Below are 14,823 nucleotides of genomic sequence, written 5' to 3'. Positions count from 1 at the left end.
TAAAAATATATATATTTTTAATTTAAACATTTAACACAAACATTTCCTAAAAATTGTGAAAAACATTTTTAAAAAACGTAAAAAATACATATGATAAATTACAATATTTTAAAAAATACACTGTCAATAGAATTTGAATTTGTCTCTTCTTACAAAAATGAAATACATTGTATTTCTAAATTTCCCTTGATTTTTAATAAAAATTTAAATTTCAAAATCTTCCAAAATTTAATAATTTAAAAAATACAAATATTTTAAACATTTGTAAAAAAAATACAATTAAAAATTATATATACATAAAAATAAACATAGAATTTTACCAACATATATTTAAATAATTTGAAAAATGTAAAAAAAAAAATAATTTTGATATCATTTACATTAAAATATTTACACCTAAAAAAACCTTTACACATTTTTTGACATTTTTATAAACATTTTTTACTTTTAAAAACTATTCACATTTTTCTAAATTATTTTAAACCAATATTTTTAAATTGCTCCCCACCCTTATCCCCTATAAACCCAACATCCCACTCCTAATATTCTACATAAATTTAAAAAATAATTAATACTTTAAACAAACATTTTTAAATTACTCCCCACTCGTATCCCCTATAAACCCAACATCCCTCTCCTAAATATAAGTGAATATACTATATAAACATACATTTTAACATTACAAAATAAATGTAAACATATAAAATAACTACTGCTAAAATATTAAAAAACTAAATTTAAACATAAAACAAAAAAAAACAAATAGTCAATGTTATTGACAATATTTTTGACATCGATATTTTAACAACGAAAAAACATATCTCGATATTTTGCACCATCGATATTCTTGACTCGATATGCAACTCGATACCTCTGCATCGACATTCTGTCTCTTCACCATTTTTGGGGGGCAGGGGGAGTTGGTCAGATATACTTGTCTGCGGGGCTCATTACGCATTGCGGTGGTAGGGACCGCCCACCAGTAATGCAGCGGTCCCACCACACATATTATGATGCACCCGTGAGTATGGCGGGCGCATCTCTGGCCATTAACATTGCGGATGGTGCTGCTGGATGCAGCATCGTTCGCAATGTCATGAATGGTTAAAATGGTATGCACTGCATTTCCCTGCACTGTGTGGCAGGCACCACGCTGTGCCTGCCACACAGTGCTGGGAAATGCAGGGGGGTACCCATCCCAGTACAGCAACACCTCCCCCCGGAGCAAGGAGGGGCCGCAACGGGCTCCCAAATCCCATCCCCGCCAGCCTTTCCATGGCAACATCGCGGCCATGGAAAGGCCTTGTCCACACAACATCCTACTTTGGTGGCTGGTGCCTGCTAGGCACCGCCACCCTTTCAGGCACCCCGCACCATCCGCCAGGCAATCGGCACGATTGCCTTTGGCAGTTTAGTGGCGGACGGACTTTGCGTCCTTCACGGTACCCACCGCCATCCTAATTGGGCAGTGGGTAAAATGCTTAGTGATGGCGGAAGGACCGCGGTGGCGGTCCTTCCGCCATCCTAATAACCCCCTAAGTTCTGTCCCACAAACACTAATGGAAGTGCATATATTTGGGAGCATAGTCAGGTTTACTATTCTAACTCCAGTCCCAGTTCCATTGGGGAATATGCATGTATCAGAAGACGGTGTGGGATCAAACTTACTATTCTAACTCCAGTTCCAGCAACACTGGGGAAAGTGCCTGTATTTAGGGGGGGGGGGATTAATACTCTAACTCTCCTCCCCACAACACTGGATGTATTTGAAAAAATGGAGTTCATATTGGAGCAAGAAAAGAATTGGCCCCCAGAAGGAATGCACTCTGATTGGAGTCAGGTCAAGACTGATTTTCATATGTGTGCATCCAAACTGAGGTGGCATGGTGTGCAAAATAATGATAGACTGAGCAATTACCAGTGGTTGACATAAAGTCAAGCATCACGCCCATTACTTTTTTGTATTCTTTAGTGTGACACCCTAAGTTATGCGTGAGTCAAGCACTAAGCAGCTTCATGTAGGGGTTAAAGATGACAGGCCACAGTCTGAAACACTGGTAGAGTACACAGGTGATAGGGGTCTATTGGTACTTAGAGGTGTCCATGTGAACAAACTGTTGTTGGTTGGAAAGGTTGGAGGATAACCAGGGAAGGTCATTATGTAAGAATGCATGTAGAAGGTTTGGAGGGTTGACTTTGTAATGGAGCTGTAGGTCTAAGCAATGTCAGGAGCCAGGGATCATATTCATCTGTGGTCAGGAGGGCATCGTCTACCTTGTGTGAGCTAGTGGTCTCTGCGCTCCCAGGTGATCTGAAGCCAGACTGGTAGTCCTCCAGGAGATAGTATTCATTGATTGGATTTTGAAGTTTAACATAGACTGCTTTTTCAATTATCTTCCTGATGAATGGTAAGTCAGTGATGGACCAGTAGTTGTTGAGGTTGTCAGGATCTAGTGTAGGTTTCTTTAGGAGTGGGAGAATCTGTCCTATATTGAGAACTTTGGGAAGATGCATTGAGTGAGGGAAGCATTGATAATGGTGAGTAGGGGTGGGTGCTCCGAGAGAGAGAGAGAGGGAGGGAGAGAGGGAAAGAGAGAGAGACAGCATTCCTTGAGAGAGGTTTGATGAAGGATGAGAGTAATATATCAACTTATTAAGAAGTTAGCTTTTAGAGATGAAACATGCTTGGTGTTATCATGTACTGTTGTATCTTTTATATATTTTTTTACGTGAAATGTGTTTCATGGTTTTTGCTCATTTCTATGGAATGAGGAATTGGTGAGTCTGGTGGGGATTGATGCAATACTTGATTCTGTTGGTGGCTTCATTGGTGGTATAGGGATAGTACTTTGCTTTGGCTGATGTGATGAACTGCATGCGTGTTGTGCAGAGGCACTTTATTATCATGAGGTCATTGGGAGTTCTATTCTTTTTCCATTTTCTTTCCTGTCTGCAAATGTGTCATTTATTGTCAGTAAGTTATTTAGAGTACCAGTGTGCTGAAGGCTTCGGTTTGCAATTGCATGTTTTCATTTGGGCCGTGGGCCGAGTTTTCAAAAAAAGTGTTGAATTTATTAAGAAGGGTGTTGGTGTTGAAGGGGCAGTTGATAATGTGAGAGAAGACTTCTACTATCAGGTTTGCTATAGAGACTTCTTAGAAGGATCTGAAGGTTTGACCTTCTCTTTTGTGTTGTCCTCCGTTTGATGGCAGGACACTGATCAGAGAGTTAGGGATGACAAAGGGGTTGCTCCAGTCCAGAGGTATGGGTGGTGTCTATTGGATTGTTGATGATGTTAAGGACATATGTTAGAGGATGTGGCCTTTTGAGAGTGTTGGTTGACTGACATGCTTTACCACATTGAGTGTGTTGATGAAGTGGCTCTTGTTTCTTTAAGTTTGTGCTGTTTGTAATGTTCTAGTCACTCAAGAGGGTGGTGTGAGTTAGCTAGTCCAATGGATGAGATGGTGAGGGGTCTGAGAATTAATGAGTGAAGTTCTTGTTCTGTCAGGGTGGTCTATCGAGGAGATGAAGGTGGCAGTCTACGTTTTGCAGCATTGGAAATGCCATATCAGCAGCTCCAAGGAGTTCAGTGTTGCTTGCTTGCCTAGAGTGCAGGACCGGGAGTACTTATTGATGGCAGCAAGGCCTCATTCTTTCTTGTGTGTGCAGTCCACTCTCTTAATGCTGTAGCATGTTTGAAGAAGGGTGTTTAGGATGTAAGAGGATATGAGGGTGAACCATGTTTCTGTGATGAAGAAAGTATCAAGATTGTTATGGGTAATGAGTTCTTAGTTATCTGGTGCATGGTATACTGCAGAGTGAGCGTTAATGAGCATGATGTTGAATGTTTTTTCTGTGGTTTGAGGGTGTGTGGTGCCAGTAAGAAGTGTACAAGGGTCTGTCTATGTGTTGTGGGAATGCAGTGGTAGTGTTTGGGACATCTAAGTCTGAGTGTAATGGTGGGGCATTGTAGTACAGGGTGCTGGATGACACACATGCTTATGTTTATCCTTGTAGGTTTCCGTGGAACATGGATACCGGCCCAAGGCCCTTCCTGACCTTAATAGGCTCAAACAGATGATGCCCTGGGCCATGGAAATGGTCCCCTGAAACACAGGTGAATACGTAGCCTCCTAGTGATGGTTCATTGTTGTTCTCATCATTACTAGCATTTTTGTTCCAGCTTTGTTACCTCAGAACTATGAGAATTGCAGCATGTGCTTCAAAATGTTTGGATGTTGTGAGCAAAGGCTAGGAGGGCTACTCCAAATGTGTTGCAGCAAAGTTGTTTGTGAACCTAAGTATTGATTGAATTACACAGATTTAACATCAGTGTCTACTGAGTATTCAAGTGTGTTGTCCATTATAGGTATAATGTGGTCTTATTGACATGGTGCTTGTATACCAAAGTTGTACAGTCTTTGAAGCAAAGTGGGGATAAGCACCAAGTCAAAGGTAGAAGAGAGTTCTAGCAACAGTAGTGCAGCAACAGTAGTTTCAAGTTATCCCAGATGGTAATCATGATGTATTTGATACCTGTGCCTGGGAGAAATCATGTTTGATGGTCCAAGAAAGCTTGGTTTCTTTGTAGAAAGCAGAGGTCTGACTGAAGGCTGCTCTTTAAATGAGTTTGCAGAGGAAAAGACCATAGATCATACAGTCTTGGGGGTGTGTGGGGGCTTTTACTCTGTACTTGTGGCGTGCGTGCACTTTTCCCACCTCACCTTCACAGACGGGGGCGTCCCGGGCCGTCTATGGGGTTTACTTCCTCTCTCCCTCGTTCCCTCTGGGTCTCTCCAGTCCGCCACAGGTTTTCCCGATTATGCGGAGAGAGTCCCCTGCACCGGAACTTTCCCCAGGCTGGCCACAATTTTGGAGGTTGGTGGTCTAGCCTCACATACACTTCCGGGTTAGGGCACTAAATACCGACACAACCTGGGGCGCGCCACTGGTGTGCCAAAGGTGCGCCAAAGGCAAGCCCGTCTACACCCGCCCGCGCCTGGACGGCGCCAGGGGCCAGGTACACTGCCTGTTTTCCCCCAGGTAACAAGGACGCCCAGGCAAGAACTTATTCCAGGACTGGTCTCCTTGCATTTCGTCCTAAACATTATCACAGGGAGTGCGCAGCTAAGTTGGACTTCTCCATTGGGGAACCAGTGCACTGTCATCATTGCAATTTCAGACCTGCTAACGGTCTGGTGCCTGCTCTTGGCTACCATAGGAGAGTAGGATCTGCTTCTTATAGTTACCCCCACTTTTTGCTGATGTTTCACTGTTTTCGACTTAGTCTGGCTGGAATCCTGCTATCCAGGACCCCAGCCTAGCTGCTTTCTCCTCTAAATTGATTGCATGTACTTTAGGGACACTCCAGATTGGATTCTGGGGTACCCTTATAAGTCCATAGTATATGGTAAACTATGTACCTAGGGCATAGGTACCCCAGAGGCCTCTCAGGGGCAGCAGCATATATTATGCCACCCCTGGGAGACCATTCAAAATGACACAACAGGTCTGCTACAGCAGCCTGTGTAAGGTGGTGCATGCATCCCTTACTTAGATATAGGTTCACTATATCTACTCCATATCACTGCACATATAAACCTATCAGTCACCCCTATGGCAGGCCTTATCAATCCTGAAGGCAGGGTGCTGGGTTTTATGTGAGAGGGTGCACCTGCATGAGCAGAGCCCCTCTGCAGCTTTCAGAACCTCTATTCGGGGGTTGTTTGTGATGCAGCCAACCATATACTCTTAAGTGCGTTATAACCTCGCACTAAATGCTAACTGTAAAACGGCTACATGGAAACATGTCGTGTTAGGTGTCAAACACCTTGGAATCATACCTCCACACCAGTAACTGGTGTGGAAGGTATGATTCCACCCTCCTAGTGGGAGAAATATGACAACACCAGTGCACCCGGTACCAGCTTTCTTGACCCCTGCATCACAAGATGGATGCTGCCAGCCACAGACACGAGTCTGCCCTCCTGCTGCTGGACGAAACCCCGGCAGGGGAAGACTATCAGGAATGGCAAACGTTGCGCCTGCCTAGACTATAAATCCCAGAAAGCCCTATGATGCGGGGCGGAGCCACGTCCTTAAACAGGACGCAACACGCACGGTAAAGCGTGCGTAATCCTGAATGCGAATCTGTCACATCTGAAAACCCGGAAGGAAAAGAAGAGAAGCTGGCGCAAGGTCGCGTCTGATTTATGGACCCTGATTTTCCCTTGGCGGCTTGAAAGGCTGAGAGCACCTTTTTGGCAGCTTGAAAGGCTGCAAACACTGTGGGTGTTCTGGTGTTGGAAGACGGAGGAAGAGCCGTCACGGAAACTCACCGTTTCCTGAGTGCACAGTAAGAAGAGGGACTGCTGTTCTTTACGGGGTCACCTGCGGGGGGGGGGGGGGGGGAAGAATCATTCCGAGAAACCCGAGCGCGCTCTAAGGTAAGAGCGGGATATTGACAGCCGAATGCGGAGATTAAATGGGCTCTAATAGAAGAGTTGTTTTACTGCCACACAAATTCCTCTCTCAAGATAGGAGAGATTCCTTTTGTTTGCCTCCAATTGTGTGCATCGGAGGGAGTATTTAGATAATTTCTTTGAAATAGGTTTCATTAGGCCAACACGTTCCCCTGCAGCATCCCCTCTTTTCTTCATAGCCAAAGCGAGCGGAGAACTGAGAGCTTGCTGCGACTACCGCATGCTGAATAAAAACACAATCCGCAATCAATATCCTCTACCCCTAATACCCGTCTTATTAGATCAGGTGCGTAAAGCAAAGATTTACACCAGACTAGACTTAAGAGGGGCGTATCATCTGGAACGCATGCGAGAGGGGGATGAATGGAAAACGGCCTGTAAGACACGCTATGGCCCGTTCAAGTACACCATGATGCTGTTCAGGCTGTTCAACACCCCTGTGGCGTTTCAGTACTTTCTGAACGACGTACTGAAAGAGTACGTGGATCATTCGGTAGTTGTCTATATTGACGACATACTGATTTACTCGAATACGGAGGAAAACCACCAGGAACATGTCATGCAAGGCTTAAGAACCCTTAGGAAGCACCACTTGTACTGCAAGTTGAGCAAGTGTGAGTTTGGAGTGCATGAGGTAGAGTTTTTAGGGGTTATGCTCCGTCCTGAAGGCTTGGGTATGGCAGAAAGGAAGGTACAGGCAGTGCAGGAATGGCCAGTACCAAAGAACGTCAAAGGAGTACAAAGCTTCCTGGGATTCGCCAATTATTACCGCAGGTTTATCCAAGGTTCCTCGCAAATGGCGATTCTGATCACCAGGATACTCAGAAAGGGAATACCCTTGAATGGACCCAGGAGGCCGCAGATGCTTTTGAGTACTAAAAACATGCTTTCACCTCTGCACCAGTTCTTAAACACCCCCAGTTGGATGCTCCCTTCATTGTGGATGCCGATGCTTCCGGTGAGGCGATAGGGGCTATCCTCTCACAAAGGGACAAACACACGGGACAGCTACATCCGGTTGCCTATCTCTCCAAAAAGCTTAACCCTGCGGAAAATAACTACAACATAGCAGAGAAGGAGTTGTTGTTAATAAAAAAAAAATTCTAGGAATAGCGCCCTTACTTGTGGGGGGTCCGGCATCCCATCACGGTATACTCTGACTATCGGAACCTCCAATACATCAAGACGGCTAGACATCTTTCCCAAAGACAGATGAGGTGAATGCTCTTCTTTGAGGAGTATGACTTCATCATCACGTTCCGGCCTGGGTCGGAGAATCGCAAAGCGGATTCTTTGTCCCATCTGGCTTCAAACGACGATAATATCGCTGTCCCTCCTGCAGCCATCATTGATCCCTCTAAGGTGGTGTGTGTTCTCAGGGCCGACCAGTACTTGGAGGAAGTACGGCACTATAGGAGCACCCAAGAATGGGATGAATGGGCTAGAGCGAACGCTGCCCGAGCCTTTAAGCATGGGTTGCCTTTTCAGAACAGTAAGCTGTATCTCTCCACAGAGACTCTAAGGAAAAAGGCATATGCTTGGTGTCACGATTCGCCATTGGCTGGACATCCCGGTATCAGAAAAACTATCCTGTTGATGCAGAGACATTTCTGGTGGGATTCATTGGTCCGAGATGTCAAGGGCTGGGTCTCGAGGTGTGAGAGTTGTGCTCGAGGAAAAGGGGACACGATGAAAAAGAAAGGGAAACTGATTCCCATGCCCACTCTTCACTTGCCATGGCAGCATATCAGTTTGGACTTTATCACAGGGCTACCCATGGACCAGGGGTGTTCTGCACTTCTGGTGGTGGTGGACAGCCTTACCAAAATGGGTCATTTCGTTCCCTGCAAAAACCTGCCCACTGCAGGACAAACCACACAATTGGTGCTCCAGAACATCGTTAAACTACACGGAACTCCCAAAGTCATTGTGTCGGATAAGGGCCCTCAGTTTATTGCGAGTTTCAGGAGGATGTGGTCCCAAGCCCTGCACGTGGAGTCTGTGGTGTCTACGAGCTTCCATCCGCAGACAGATGGGCAGACGGAGAGGCTCAACCAGACGTTGAAAAAGTACTTGAGGTGTTACGCCAAAGAAGCACAGGAATCCTGGGTTTCCATGTTATGGATGGCCGATTTGGCATATAACAATGCTTCTCATTGCTCTACTGGCGTCTCTCCATTTAAAGCCAAAAATGGCTTCTGTGCCCGAATCTTGCCCATTGACCTGCCTGACGACATCGCTAACCAACCCTCTGTTCGTGCTCATATCAAAGCACTGCAGGAGGTGCACAAGAAAGTGAGGAGACAGCTGTTGCGTGCGAAGCTAGCGTATAAAGGATGGGAAGATCGCCACTGGATCGATGGACCTCAGCATTCGGTGGGGGACATGGTGTGGTTGTCCACCAAGAACATCCGGTTCTAACTGCGCAGTGTGTTTCATCCTAAATACATAGGCACTTACCCGGTGGTAAAGAGGATTAATCCAGTGGCGTACAGGTTGCGGTTGCCGTGCTCCCTCCGGATCCATACGGTATTCCATTGCAGTCTCCTGAAACCTGTGGTAGGGGTGAAGCGGAGATCACCCCCTCCGATAGCTACGAACGGTGCGCTGGAATACGAGGTGAAAAGTATTCTGGACTCCAGATACAGGATAGGGAAGTTGTGGTTTCTGGTGTCCTGGAAAGGCTACACCCCAGAAGACGATTCATGGGAACCTTGCGCCAATGTGCATGCCCCGGTTGCGGTTCGCACATTCTACCGCAAACATCCCGATAAGCCTGGTTCTAGGAGGCGCTTGTCAGGGGGACCTAGTGCCAGGAATGGCACACATTGCGCCTGCCTAGACTACAAATCCCAAAAAGCCCTATAATGCGGGGGCGGAGCCACGTCCTTACATAGAACGCAACACGCATGGTAAAGCGTGCGTAATCCTGAATGCGAATCTGTCGCATCTGAAAACCCGGAAGGAAAAGAAGAGAAGCTGATGCGAGGTCGCGTATGATTTATGGACCCTGATTTTCCCTTTTTGGCGGCTTGAAAGGCCGCAAACACCCTTTTGGCAGCTTGAAAGGCTGCGAACACTGTGGGCGTTCCGGCCCGCACTTGGAAGACGGAGGGAGAGGCGTCACGGAAACTCGGCGTTTCCTGAGTGCACAGTAAGAGGAGGGACTGCCGATCCTTACGGGGCCACCTGCGGGGGAGAAGAATCATTCCGAGAAACCCCAGCGCGCTCTAAGGTAAGAGCGGGATATTGACAGCCGAGTACGGAGATTAAACGGGCTCTAATAGTCGTTTTACTGCCACACGAATTCCTCTCTCAAGATAGGAGAGATTCCTTCTGTTTGCCTCCAATTGTGTGCTTCGGAGGGACGAGCGGGGTCTCCATTGCTGAGGGATACGAACGCGCTATATCGGAACGATATATCGCTCTCTAGCCTGATACACACCAGGAATTTAAGACTTGGCTACTTCTGTTCATTTGGAATTGCTCCGACAAAGGAGCTTGGTTTAATTGCATTTCTTTTGTCATTTGACTTGATTTTGGGATGGGAACAGGAAAAACCCCCGTGACATTGAACGGTTGCTCATATAAGGGTATTCTGGAACTATGACTATTTGCTATATACAGGTCGCCTCATTCTTTTTCAGCCTGTGTAACACTGTCAAGGACTCCCATAGTAGAATCGTACCTGGTATGCATGAATACCGCGTTTCTGGTAATAAGGAGAAGGCTGCTTGTGTTGTGAGACTTGTCAGGTAATTAGAAACCTAGCGAGACTATATGAGAGTAGTGTTGCATGCCCTTGTATCTCATAGTGCTGTTCTTTGTTTTCCAGATTTTACTCCCTGCTGTTCCCTTCCTTCCCTTCCCTCACTTGATCACCCTAATACTCTGTGCAGTCATTGTAGGAGTTGGGGATGTCAAGGGGTGGAATCCCTATTGCATCACACAAATCCTGAGGAGTACCCGTCTTTGGACAGGATCGTTACAAAGACTGGACAATAGGTTTCCTGTCACAGGGAGGTGTGACCACCTCCCAGACAGGCTTTATATTGGGGCTGGGTGGGTGCACTCTGAGAGTGCTTTGATGTCTGCACTGGGGGCACATTTGGTGTCCCAGTGCATAGTCCAGCTCAAACTGGTTGCAGGAGCCATAGGTGGGTCCCCAGAGTTTGTCCCACCCCTTCCTTGGGTTTAAAGTAGGAACCCCTGACTACAGGACTTTAGATTTACCTGGACGAAACTCTGCTACAGAAACCAAGTACTTCGACTATCTACACTACGCTGGATGACTGAAGAGTCTCCCTTGGAGTAAAGGAGTTACTCCCCTGACCGGTTTGCATCTCCCATGCTCCTGAGGACTCCAAAGATTTCTGCAACACAGGAGGTAGGTTCCCAAGTGTCCCTGAGGTCGACTAGTGCTCTCAGCAATCCTGAGACCTGCAGCCCTTGTGGGGACCGTGCAACCCGTACCCCTGTGCACAGTGTCCATTTGCAACAGCATATGCTTTTCGGCAATCCCTGAGGCTGTGCTTTAGGCTACTTGGTGTCCTGGCCCCGAGCAGTGTTTCCACTGAAGATTTCCGGCCTACACTCCACGAATGTTCTGTGGGCTCGTATTTTGTGATTCCTCTCGAGGTCCCTTCGTGATCCTTGGTCCATCGACCTGTGGGTCCCTGTGAAGGTATCCTTAACTTTCTGTGGGATTTCCTGATTGCTCCAGATGTGCCCTGACTCCCCATAGCTTGGAGAGTCCCCAGGACTTTTCTGGCCCTCACCGAAGCATCTTTCCTCTGACCGTGTGGGTTGCAGTTGCCAAGGCTTGTTGGTGTTCAATCCGGCTACTGAACCCCAACACTCGACATCCTTCGTGGGACAGCTCACCTCCGGACTTTGGTTGTCGTCGACATCTCCTGGTCCCCGTGGCTGCAGAGTCAAGCCTCACCTCTTCTCACCTGAAACCCCCGACATCGGTGGGCATTCGTCTATCGCGCCCCTGGTCACTGTGAAGTGACCCAGACTCTGTCCCCTCTGCTTTCAGGTTCTTCTCAGCTCCGATCCAGGCTTGGATCACACCGGACACTTCTCATCTTCTCGGCAGCAGCACTTCTTCGCATCACGCCATTGAAATCAATGAGCGTTTCCGACACCACTTGACCCTATGCACCCGGCTCTCCTGGGATAGGTAATACAGGTACCTCGGTACTCTCAAGGGGGCTGGCCTTAGAACCTTCTATGTTCCAAAGGGTTTGCTTGAAGTCCTCTCCTAAGTGTCCTTAATCTTTAAAATTCCAACCGCGACTTTCCCATAGAGTTGTACGGAGCTCGCGGCTGTGTTCTCACACTGCACCTGGCCTCCATGGGTCCCCTGTGTCACTACATTGGGTGGTTCCTTGGGGTCCCAGCGATTCTACGTGCTCTAGGCACTGTGTCTAGTCAAGTCATGGTTGTTATGCCACTTTCTTAGTATATGGTTCGGTCTCCCCCTGGAGCCCGCTGTGTATTGTGCTATTTACTGTCGTTCTTGTGCTTTAATATTGTGTGCCTTGCTCTCTAATCTCATAAAGAGGTTAGTAGAGAGTGTTTAGTAATAAATGCATATATTTTATATATTCCTTGTGTGGTTCTCCTTTCATTTGGTCATTCAGGAGGTTATAATCTGGTAAACCAAGCTGCTTTACATTCCTTCGAGACTTAGCCTGAAGGCTGCTCTCCATAGCTACCACTAGGATAGCTTTCAATAAAGGTTGTTGTTAGAAATGAGGGGGCTCTGGTTGACGCAGGTGTGAACCCACAACAAGCAGGGACCCTTTACTTCTTGTCAGGGCGAAGGATGACTCCCCAGAATAACCCCTGCTCACCCTCTAGGTGCGTGGCGCGAGCAGTCTAGGCTAAGTCTCAGGCGTACACGGTTAAGCAAATGCAATTACACATACAGTAAACCCCTTGCATGCACCACAAACGGACACCAATCAGGAAGTATATAAAAATAAGCTTTTATGTAGATTCAGCAGATTCAAATACAAGGCCCAGTAATGTTGAACTGATGGGGCCACACTTCTTGGAAATACGGTAAAGTTCTCTTGGTTTTATGGAAAGTTCTTTTAGGCGGGCACAAGGTAACTGTAGGCCTCAGCGTACTTGGGGCTGAAGCAGCGCCCAGGAAGCACACAGCAGATGACAGGGAAATAAGAACGTTGCGGACCCTGGATCCGACGCGAGCTCGCGGTCGAGTTCGTAAGTACAGTACCTTGTTTCTTGACGCAAAGGCGGGTGCGGGATTTCAGCGGCTCTTCGACAGAAGAGCGAGGCGGCGTCCGGGGCTCCCACACTTCACGAGGGTGTCTGATCTTCAGGCTCACGACAAGAGCGGGGTGTTGCAGGTGGCGGGTGAACAAAGCGGGGCAGCCGGGCACGCAGATACGTCCGGGCCGTCCGAGGCTTGGAGATGCTCACAAACGCCGACTCCGGCGGGAGGGTGAAGGTGCACAGCGAGCCTCCACGAGCGAGGTGACGGGGCAGCCCAGCACAGCGTAGGGGGAGCGGCTCCGATCGAGCGAGGCTCTTCCCAAGGCGGGGGCGGCTAAGCAGTCCTGGTCACGGCTCAGGGAGGGACTGGGCACGAGGGTCACAGCTCCGGCGAGGGAAAGGACACCACAGTCCAGCAGCAGGCGAGTGAAGATCAGGTAGAGCCCAATGGTCCTGGGGCTCAGTTCAGGGGGCAAGCTCAGTTCCAAGCCCTTGGAGATCGTTTTGGAAAAGCACAAGTCTTGAAAGTAAAAGTAAAGTAAAAGTCTTCAGCAACAGTTTCTCTTCTCTCCTTTGGCAGCAAGGTCACCACTGCAGGCCAATCCCCCAGGATAGGGACAGTCTTCCTCCTACAGCTTTCCCGGTGCCTCCTCCTCAGGCAGAGATTCTTCTTGGTCAAAAGCGGATCTAGTTTCTTAGGAGCAGGGCTCCTCCATTTATACCACAAATCTTTTGTTCTCCCAGGCCAGGGGGGCCCTTGCCTAGTTCAGTCCGGTTTCTGAGCACTTTGTTTACGTGATGCAGGCTTCTCCTTTCAGAGTGCAGGGCAGAGTCATCAGACGCTCCACAGGGGGCGGAGCCGGCATTGAGGTAGCAGAGCGCTGTCCTATTCAGAGCCTCGGAGCACTCCTCCCACCCATCTACCTGTCGATCGTCCTATTCATTACCAGGCTACCTAGCCCTGCCCATCTGGGTTCCCCCAGCCCTGTCACTCATACCAGCCAGACATCAGATACACATCACGCAGAGGCGGCTGAAAGGTTTAGGCAAGCAAAGGCCAACTTTCTAAAAGCGGCATTTGCAAACCCGGAATATTAAAATAAACCTTGCGAAAAGACGTACCTTATTATTCCGAGCTCAGGCATACTAAACTCGATCTCCTACCATGTTCCCTGGGTCGGTTAGGATCATAGGGTGTAATAATCCAGGCCGCCCATACTGGCCTATGAGAACAGGGTAGCCTTACAGCAGTGAACGACAAAATGGCGGTAATTCACTACTAGGACATGCCACGCATCCAGGCTTGTCCTACCTTAGGCTTACAACGCACCCTGCCCGCGGGCCTACCAGAGGGGTGACTAACATGCAGCTAAGGGAAGGTTTTAGGGACTGGCAAGTGTGGGCACTTGCCGGTCAGCATGTCAGTACCAGACTGCACGCAGGTTCTGCGATGGCAGACCTCAGACATATTTTACCGGCCGCTTCTGTGGGTGGCACAACCAGTGCTGCAAGCCCACCAGCGGTGTTCGCATTTACATGCCCTGGCGCCCCCGGCGCACTTTACTGGGGTCTGACAGTAAACCAAACAATCCAATCATGGAATCCAACCAACATATACAATTTACATAGGGAGCACTCGCACCGTGACACTGGTTGGCAGTGGCACAGCGCGCTGAGCGGCCAACACCATAAAAACACATGAGGCACAGTGACAAAAAGAGGAAGGGAGACTCACGCCAAGGTGCCAGGTCTAACAGTTGTCTTTAACCTAATCATCAATAAGGGTCGTTTGGACTGGTGCAAGGTGCCCACTATAACTAGTGGACAGCATATACCAGGCCAACTTCTCACATGTCCCGCATGGGGCCCCAGGAACTAGGGGGTGGAAAGACATCAGGGACCAGCACCAAGACCGGCACCACTACAGGTCTCAAGTCCAGTTATATTAGGGGGCATTAATAAATGCTCTCTCCATGCCCAAACATAAAACCGAAATTGCTTTGACTATCCAAGCACTCAATTTGGACTGTCTAATTGTCACCGAGACATGGACCAAGGACAATTTGGGCCCCCACCTGGCGGACGCTGCT

Source organism: Triturus cristatus, chromosome 6, assembly GCF_964204655.1.
Source record: "Triturus cristatus chromosome 6, aTriCri1.1, whole genome shotgun sequence".
Lineage (NCBI taxonomy): Eukaryota > Metazoa > Chordata > Amphibia > Caudata > Salamandridae > Triturus > Triturus cristatus.
This window is presented reverse-complemented; position numbering follows the sequence as displayed.